We start from the raw sequence: 8705 nt of genomic DNA on the forward strand, positions 1-8705 counted from the left end.
CAAAAAATCTTTTTTAAGCTTTTTGGAAAACATCACCCCTGTGACATTTGCTTTGTTGTCTGTGCTCCTCTTCAGAAGATTGAACCTCACTTTTTGTCCCAATGCCAAATGTTTTTTGAAAATGTGGGTTTTTTTGTGAAACAAGGATTGGTTATAAAGCATCAGTGGAAAGGAGAAATGTTTTTCCAATATTAACTCTTATAGGAGAGAATTTCCCTTCCTAGGGGTAGATTTCATCTCACTTCCTGTTGTCTCCTTCCGTTTGCAAGTAGGAGTCGTTTGTAAGTTGGATGTTTGAAAGTAGGGGCCTACCCTATATATTCAGCAGAAATTTGGGCCTTAGGTGTTGTTGTGGCCACAACACTGTAAGCCCTCACAGGGCCCTGCTGTGAAATATTAGATCAAGAATTGTAATTACATGCCCCTGTTGAACAGGGGCAGAAAAATTGGGCCTTTGGTGGTGGTGGTGCTGGTGCCACAACACTGTAAGTCCTCACTCGCTCTTGGTGGGTGCAGAAACGGGCCCTGCTGTGAAATATTAGATCAAGAATTGTAATTACATGCCCCTGTTGAACAGGGGCTGAAAAATTAGGCCTTAGGCACTGGTGCTGGTGCCACAACATTGCAACCCCTCACAGAAACTCTAGTTGGAACGCAGGAACGAACCCTGCTGCAAAGTATTGCATCAAAAATTGTAATTACATGCCCCTGATAAAACAGGGGCTGAAAAATTGGGCCTTAGGCACTGGTGGCGGCGCCCAGAACCAAAAATGTTCTTACAAGCTATCAGCGTGATCATTGAGGAGGAAGAGGATAATTACTCAGGATAGTCACTCAGCATCAGCATAGGCAGTCTTTGAAGGGATCTGAGATTTCAAAAAAAATTATTCGGTTACATCAGCATCAGGTGCTGGGTAGCTGGTGGTGATCCAAGACTGATTCATCTTTATAAAGGTCAGTCGATCGACCGAGTCGGTGGACAGACGCACCCTGTGTTCGGTTACAAAGCCTCCAGCAGCACTTAATGTGCGTCCCGAAAGAACGCTGGATGCAGGACAGGCCAGTAGCTCAATTGCATACTGTGCAAGCTCTGGCCAGTGATCCATCCTCAAGACCCAGTAACCCAGAGGATTTTTGGTGGGAAAGGTGTCCAAGTCAGATCTTGCCCCTAGGTATTCCTGCACCATGTAAAACAGATGCTGGCGATGGTTGCTGGAACCGATCATACCTTGGGGCTGCGGACTAAAAAAATTGTCTGAACGCATCGGTCAGGAGGTCACCTTCTCCACCGATCCTTCTTTGACTGACCGAAGCCTCAGCAACACGTTGTCCAGAAACAGGAGTTTGTAACCTCCCAGTCTCTGGGAACGCGTTGCACAGACCTTTCTGCAAGGCCTCCTAAAGGTGTTTCATCCTCTGTTCCCTCTGAGGCGGCAAGATAAGGTCCGCAACCTTACCCTTGTAACGTGGATCAAGGAGGGTTGCTAGCCAGTATTGGTCCTTCTCCTTGATACCACGAATACGAGGATCCTTACGCAAGCTTTGCAGGATCAGGGAGGCCATGCAGCATAGGTTTGCTGAGGCATTCGGTCCGGAGTCCTCTGGGTCACTAAGGACAACATGGTCCGCAGCCACCTCCTCCCAGCCACGTACAAGTCCATGTGCTTCTTGGGACTGATCCCTTAAAGACTGCTGCTGATGCTGAGTGCCAGGCTCCACCTCCATACTGACACAATCCTCCTCCTCCTCTTCCTGTGTGATCATCGGGCACGCAGGAACACTGTCTGGATAAAGGGGGCCTTGAGAGCTAAGGAAGTCCTCCTCTTCCTGCCTCTGTTCTGCCTCAAGTGCCCTGTCCATTATTCCACGCAGCGTGTGCTCCAACAGGTGGACAAGGAGGACAGTGTCACTGATGCATGCACTGTCACTGCTCACCATCCTCGTGGCCTCCTCAAATGGTGACAGGACAGTGCATGCATCCCTGATCATGGCCCACTGGCGTGGGGAAAAAAAACAAGCTCCCCTGACATTGTCCTGGTGCCATAGTAGCACAGGTACTCATTGATGGCCCTCTGCTGCGTATGCAGCCGCTGCAGCATGGCCAACGTTGAGTTCCACCTGGTGTGCATGTCACAGATTAGGCGGTTTTTGGGCAGGCTAATCTCCTTTTGGAGGTCCGCCAGCCAAGCACTGGCATTATATGACCAGTGGAAATGCACACAGACTTTCCTGGCCTGTCTTAGGACAACCTGTAAGCACGGGTACCTGCCCAAGAACCGCTACACCACCAAGTTAAGGACGTGAGCCAAACAGGGCACATGGGTCATTTGTCCCTGTCGGAGAGCAGAGAGGAGGTTGGTGCCATTGTCGCAAACCACCATTCCTGCCTTAAGTTGGCGTGGCATCAACCACCTCTGAACCTGCCCCTGCAGAGCTGACAGAACCTCTGCCCCAGTGTGGCTCCTGTCCCCCAAGCACACCAGCTCAAGCACCGCATGGCATCATTTGGCCTGCGTACTTGCGTAGCCCCTTGAATGCCTACGGAGCACTGCTGGTTCCAAGGACAAATCACAGGAAGAGGCCATGGAGGAAGAAGAGGAGGAGGGGGTGGAGGAGAGAGGTGTGTCACAATCATTAGTAGTGGCATTTTGGAGGCGTGGTGGCGGAACAACCTCCAACACTACTGCACCTTGCCCTACATCCTTCCCAGCTGCCAGCAGAGTCACCCAATGCGCGGTGAAACTTAGGTAACGTCCCTGTCCATGCCTGCTGGACCATGAGTCAGCGGTAATATGCACCTTACCGCTGACTGCCCTGTCCAGCGAGGCCAAGACATTGCCTTCCACATGCCGGTAGAGAGCCGGAATCGCCTTCCGTGAGAAAAAGTGGCGTTTGGGTACCTGCCACTGAGGAACCGCACATTCCACAAACTCACGGAAGGGGGCAGAGTCTACCAACTGAAAAGGCAGCAGTTGAAGTGCTAGCAATTTTGCCAAGCTAGCATTCAACCGCTGGGCATGTGGATGGCTGGGAGCGAACTTCTTTCGGCGGTGCAGCAGCTGGGGCAGGGAAATTTGCCTGGTACAATCTGACGTCGGAGTACCGAAAGCAGATTGCCAGCAAGTACTAGGATATGACACACCTAATTCTACACCTTCATTCCTCTCAGTGCAGGTCTCAGAGAGGACTGAAGGTATAGTGGGGTTGGAGATCTCAGCTGATGAGGAGCAAGGAGAGGTCCCCTTTGTTCTTTGGTGTGGGTCTTTTAGATACGCTTACCAACGAACTGCATGGCAGGTCAACATATGTCTGGTCAAGCATGTGGTGCCCAAGCGGGAGATGTTTTGGCCACGCGAGATACGCTTGAGACATATGTTGTAAATAGCAGCGGTGCGATCTGATGCACTCGTCTCAAAAAAGGCCCACACCAAAGAACTTTTTGAATAACGCGCAGAGACTGCAGCGCCCTGCACATGCGGAGCTTTGGGGTGTGATGCAGTCAGTGTGCTGCCCTTAGGCTGGCCCCTGGAGGGCATCCTGCCTCGTTGGTGATGTGCCTCCTCCTCCTCTCTCCTATCAGGCACCCACATTGAGTCAGTGACCTCATCATCCCCTCCCTCATCACTGGAGCAAACCTGGCAGTGTGCTGCAGCAGGGGGAGCATGACTGCCAGATTGCTGTCCTTCTTGGGCACCCCCTCTGTCCGTGCTCACGTTACTGCCTTCATCTAGCTCAGTATCACCATCAGAGCCTTCCAAACGCTGGGCATCCTCCTAGAGCATGTACCCAACACTGTGGTCAAACAGTTCGAGGGACTCCTCAGGAGGACATGGTGGGTAGGGTGGCTAGGGAAGGAGTCACTGATGACATTGAGCCAAGGGAAGAGGCCGCTGCTTTGGCAGACAAAGTACCCTGAGCATGGGTGAGAGAGGATGAGGAGGATGAGGACGGCTTGGTCATCCACTCGACCAAGTCTTCCGCATGTTGTGGCTCAACGCGGCCAGCGAAAAAAGGCCAAGCGTATCCCACAGCCACGTGCTGATGAGGATGCACCGTCTCCACGACCAGCACTGTTGCCTCTAGACACAGAGCCTGCTTGCCCTCTTTTATTGGCTTGTGACTGTCTGCCTCTCCTTGTTGGCCTTCCAGATATACTAATGGCCTGTAGCTGCACTAAGCTGGGATATATATATGTACTGATACTGCAGCTAGCAAAATCAACTGCCTGCCTGTAGTATGAGAACACCACCAACCTTCTACAGGTAGCTTTAGCTGAACACTGTGCAGAGCTCACCAAAAAATAACTTGTAGCTTATTTAGCTGCCTGCGGTAGTGATAGGATCAGGAAAACACCACCAACCTTCTACAGGTAGCTTTAGGTGAACACTGTGCAGAGCTCGCCAAGAAATAACTTGTAGCTTATTTAGCTGCCTGCGGTAGTGATAGGATCAGGAAAACACCACCAACCTTCTACAGGTAGCTTTAGCTGAACACTGTGCAGAGCTCGCACTACATTAACTTGTGGCTTATTTAGCTACCTGCGGTAGTAATAGGATCAGGAAAACACCACCAACCTTCTACAGGTAGCTTTAGGTGAACACTGTGCAGAGCTCGCACTACACTAACTTGTAGCTTATTTAGCTGCCTGCGGTAGTAATAGGATCAGGAAAACACCACCAACCTTCTACAGGTAGCTTTAGGCGAACACTGTGCAAAGCTCGCACCACACTAACTTGTAGTTTTAGCTGAACACTGTGAGGAGGACGCACTACACTAACTTGTAGCTTTAGCTGAACACTGTGCAGAGGTCGCACTACACTAACTTGTAGTTTTAGCTGAACACTGTGAGGAGGACGCACTACCCTAACTTGTAGCTTTAGCTGAACACTGTGCAGAGGTCACACTAAACTAACTTGTAGCTTTAGCTGAACACTGTGAGGAGGACGCACTACCCTAACTTGTAGTTTTAGCTTAACACTGTGCAGAGGTCACACTAAACTAACTTGTAGCTTTAGCTGAACACTGTGAGAAGGACGCACTACCCTAACTTGTAGCTTTAGCTGAACACTGTGCACTACACTAACTTGTAGTTTTAGCTGAACACTGTGCAGAGGTCACACTAAACTAACTTGTAGCTTTAACTGAACACTGTGAGGAGCACGCACTACACTAACTGTAAATAGTCTAGCTGCCTGTGGTACTAATAGGATCAAAAGAACACCAGCAATTTTCTTCAGGTAGCTGTAAATACTGTAACAAGACAAGCCTGCCTGTCAGTAGGAAGATAACAGGAACGGATCTAGCTAAATTGAATACAGTGTATATATTTATATATATATATATATATATATATAACACCTGGGATGCATATATATATACACAATACACTGTAAGTGCAGCTAACTCACTGACTGTCCTGCCTAATCTAGCTAACTCAAATGAAATGACACTGTCTCTCTCTCTCTCTAAGCACGCCGGGACACACTACACAGGGCCGCCGTGCAGGCGGCCTTATATAGTGTGGGGCGTGTTCTAAACCCCCTGAGCCATAATTGGCTAAAGCCACCCTGGCTTTGGCCAATAACAGCTCTCTCTACCGACGGCGCTGTGATTGGCCAAGCATGCAGGTCATAGTGCATGCTTGGCTAATCATCAGCCAGCAACGCACTGCGATGCCGCAGTGAATTATGGGCCGTGACGCGCCACACGAATTTGGCCCGAATGGCCAATATCGTTCGCAATTTGAGGAACAATCCAACAGCCGATGTTCGAATCGAACATGGGTTTGATTCGAACACGAAGCTCATCCTTACTTGTGGTGTAGGCACCACCAGCATAACCAATACAAATGTACAACCCCTTACACAAAAGTGTTGAATGCTGAAGAAAATAACAAAGGCTCAGACACTGAAATGTAGGGGAGGTAGAACATAAAGACCACCAGAGAGATTAATATTATACCCCTTCTATTGCAGGGGCCTTTAATCTATCATTTTTAACTTGACAGGGTCGCTTTAAAGTGGCTCTAAACTGAAACAGTTTTTTACCTTAATGCATTCTCTGAATTAAGGTAACCCACCCCCCCAACTGTTCCACTGTTCTAACTGATATTGCACAGAGCAGTCCCTTACCGGCACTATCTGCTTCCTCTGTCCTCTGGGTGCCACCTCAGCAAGCACTAAAAAGCCACCGCTCCTACCACGAGGTTGCAGCAGTGATTATGTCAGCACGTAGGCCCCTCCCGCCGTGTTTCATACACCTGCACATTCTCAAGGGATCCGCTTATCACTGACATCAAGTGTCAAACCAGGAAAGGGGAGGGATGAGGTGTAAAACGAAAAGTCCAGGAAGGAGTCGGGCAGTTGGAGAGAGGCGCGCCAACTGAGAGGGTATAGGAGAGAGAGACAGGCCACTGTACTACATCTGATGAGGCCAGACCGGTGTACTGTTAAGCTGAGTGCCGAGATGCTGAGAGGATCCGAAGAGGAGCCTTCATTACCCTGAGCCGCATTCTTCCAAACGACTGCATCGCTGTTTAAGGGGGTCCCCCACCATGCAAAGAACATAACATCCAAAGACTACCACATAAGGATCTGGTGAGAGTGTCTCCCATCTAACAACTTTGACTAGAAGTTAACTCTTCTTTACAACTCAGACTCAGGGAGCACCATCACTTTTCCTTTATTTGTTCCCCTAAGAGAGTATTTCAGTGTTGCCATTCCCCACTAAAAACAGAAAGCACTAAGACCAAAGGTAGCTCTCATAGCTGCTATTCCTGACGGCTGCTTCTGTTTACATCCTTAACACTGCAATTTGCTGCATAATACCCTAACTCTAACTCCTTCAAATCCCTTGTTCACAGTGTACTCCCAACACCTTGCATGTGCTAGATTTGCCCAATCTTAAATGGGCACACCCACCAACTGAGTATAACCTGTTATTTACCTGTTCTTGAACTCTATAATCCCCAAAACATCACAGTTTGTGTGGGACAGTGTTAAAGGGCCCCACCTGAGCCAGCAGAAGCGAACATCCAGAACTATCCAGATTTTGTGTCCTACCTGGAGGCAGAGCTGGGTTGCGAGTAGTGTGTCAAATTCTCAGGCCTAGGACTAACCCCTGTCTGAGAATCCTCAAGTGAATTAGTCTGCACATTTATTGTCATTCCCTTTTTGGTCACTTGGTATGAAATCTCTCAGGTGGAGAGCTATTGTTTATGCTTTGGTATTGCAGTACACAACATGTTCATCCCTTGAGGTACCTATGTTGACTGCATTGTATCAGTTATTGCACTGGTCTTTTATGTGTTAATGTTGAACTACTGATTTAATGTGTTACTGTCAACTTTGGTTTGCCAATACAAATTGTTTATCTTCCAATAACCAGTGCGTGCTATTCTTGTGTGACTGCTGGAAATTTCTGGCTGAGGTATTCTGATGGTACCAGTAAGATTGGGGTTCTGGTTAGGGCCAGAGAACGAGCAGAGGACCCAATACTACCAGCGGCTTCTGTGGGGGTAGCGCTACACACACATTTGTGGTGGATAGGGGAATCCTCCCCGTTGTGTCATTGTGTTCTGATAGTGGGGAAATTTCTCCACCATCAGAATACACAGACCAGTGTTGCAGTCGATAGACTGCAGCAATGATTGAGAAGAAATTTTCCAGCTGGGCGGTTGTACAGAAGTCGATTAGTAGATCAACTTCTGCACCACCACAGTGACCATAGATTAATTGAAATTCGGCAGCATAGTGTATAACTAAAGGCAAATTTTTTTTTTAGTTTTGGATAGAGTTGAGATGGATAGAGATGTCAGGTTTTTGTTGCTGTCTTGTGTCCCCGTTAGAAAGAATAATATTCTCTATTAGCTCTGTTCACCATTATAATTGAAAATGAAAGTAAAAGAAAAGTAATAGAGGGGAAATCTTCCAATGGAGACACTAGTTCTGGTGACCTGGGTGTCCCAAATGAATTATTTTAATTTGCAGGGGTTTCCTCTCACTTCCTGTTTTGGCTATGGGACAGGGAGTGAAGGTAAATTTCCCCTTTGGGACAAAGAGGGCAAAAATAAACCTTTCAGGGAATCTAACCTTCCTTTACTCTATCCAAAATGAAAAAAACAGTTTTGCCTGTAGTTCTACTTTAAGGCTCTGCCAGAAAACTCCTCTCAAAAATGCATACCAGAAGGGTTTTTTTCCTGCATTTAAATGCGGAGCTTAAAATATGTCTCTAAACATCCTAATGCTCATGGACACGTAGGATAACTTTGAGCTGCTTCTACAGGCAAAACACAAAACTCCTGTGGAAGCAGCGTTTAAGCACAGTGTTCCCAGGACAATTATGTAAGTTGAAAAGTCCTTGTGTGCAAGCAAATCTGTCACTCCTAAAAACATTCTCCTAGAAAGTTTCAGTGCTGGAAGAAAGTTTATACATGTTTAACTTTTTTAGATATAGCACCCTCTGAAGATCATTGCATACTACAGAGGGGAGGCTTGTAGGGCTCTTGATCTTGTGGGAATAAGTCCCACCCTGAGGGCTGTGGTACTTTGGACTACAGCATTTCTGTGGGGTCCCAGTTAAAGTTTGGCTGGGGGACCTCTGCCCTATCCTGCTGGGAGTGTTTTCAGAAAGTCCACTACAGATTAGTTACATATGCCACTGAAGTACTGAAGTTTGCTGAACCTGCACTTGGCTGTCAGGAAATA

Source organism: Aquarana catesbeiana, linkage group LG01 (assembly GCF_042186555.1).
Source record: "Aquarana catesbeiana isolate 2022-GZ linkage group LG01, ASM4218655v1, whole genome shotgun sequence".
Lineage (NCBI taxonomy): Eukaryota > Metazoa > Chordata > Amphibia > Anura > Ranidae > Aquarana > Aquarana catesbeiana.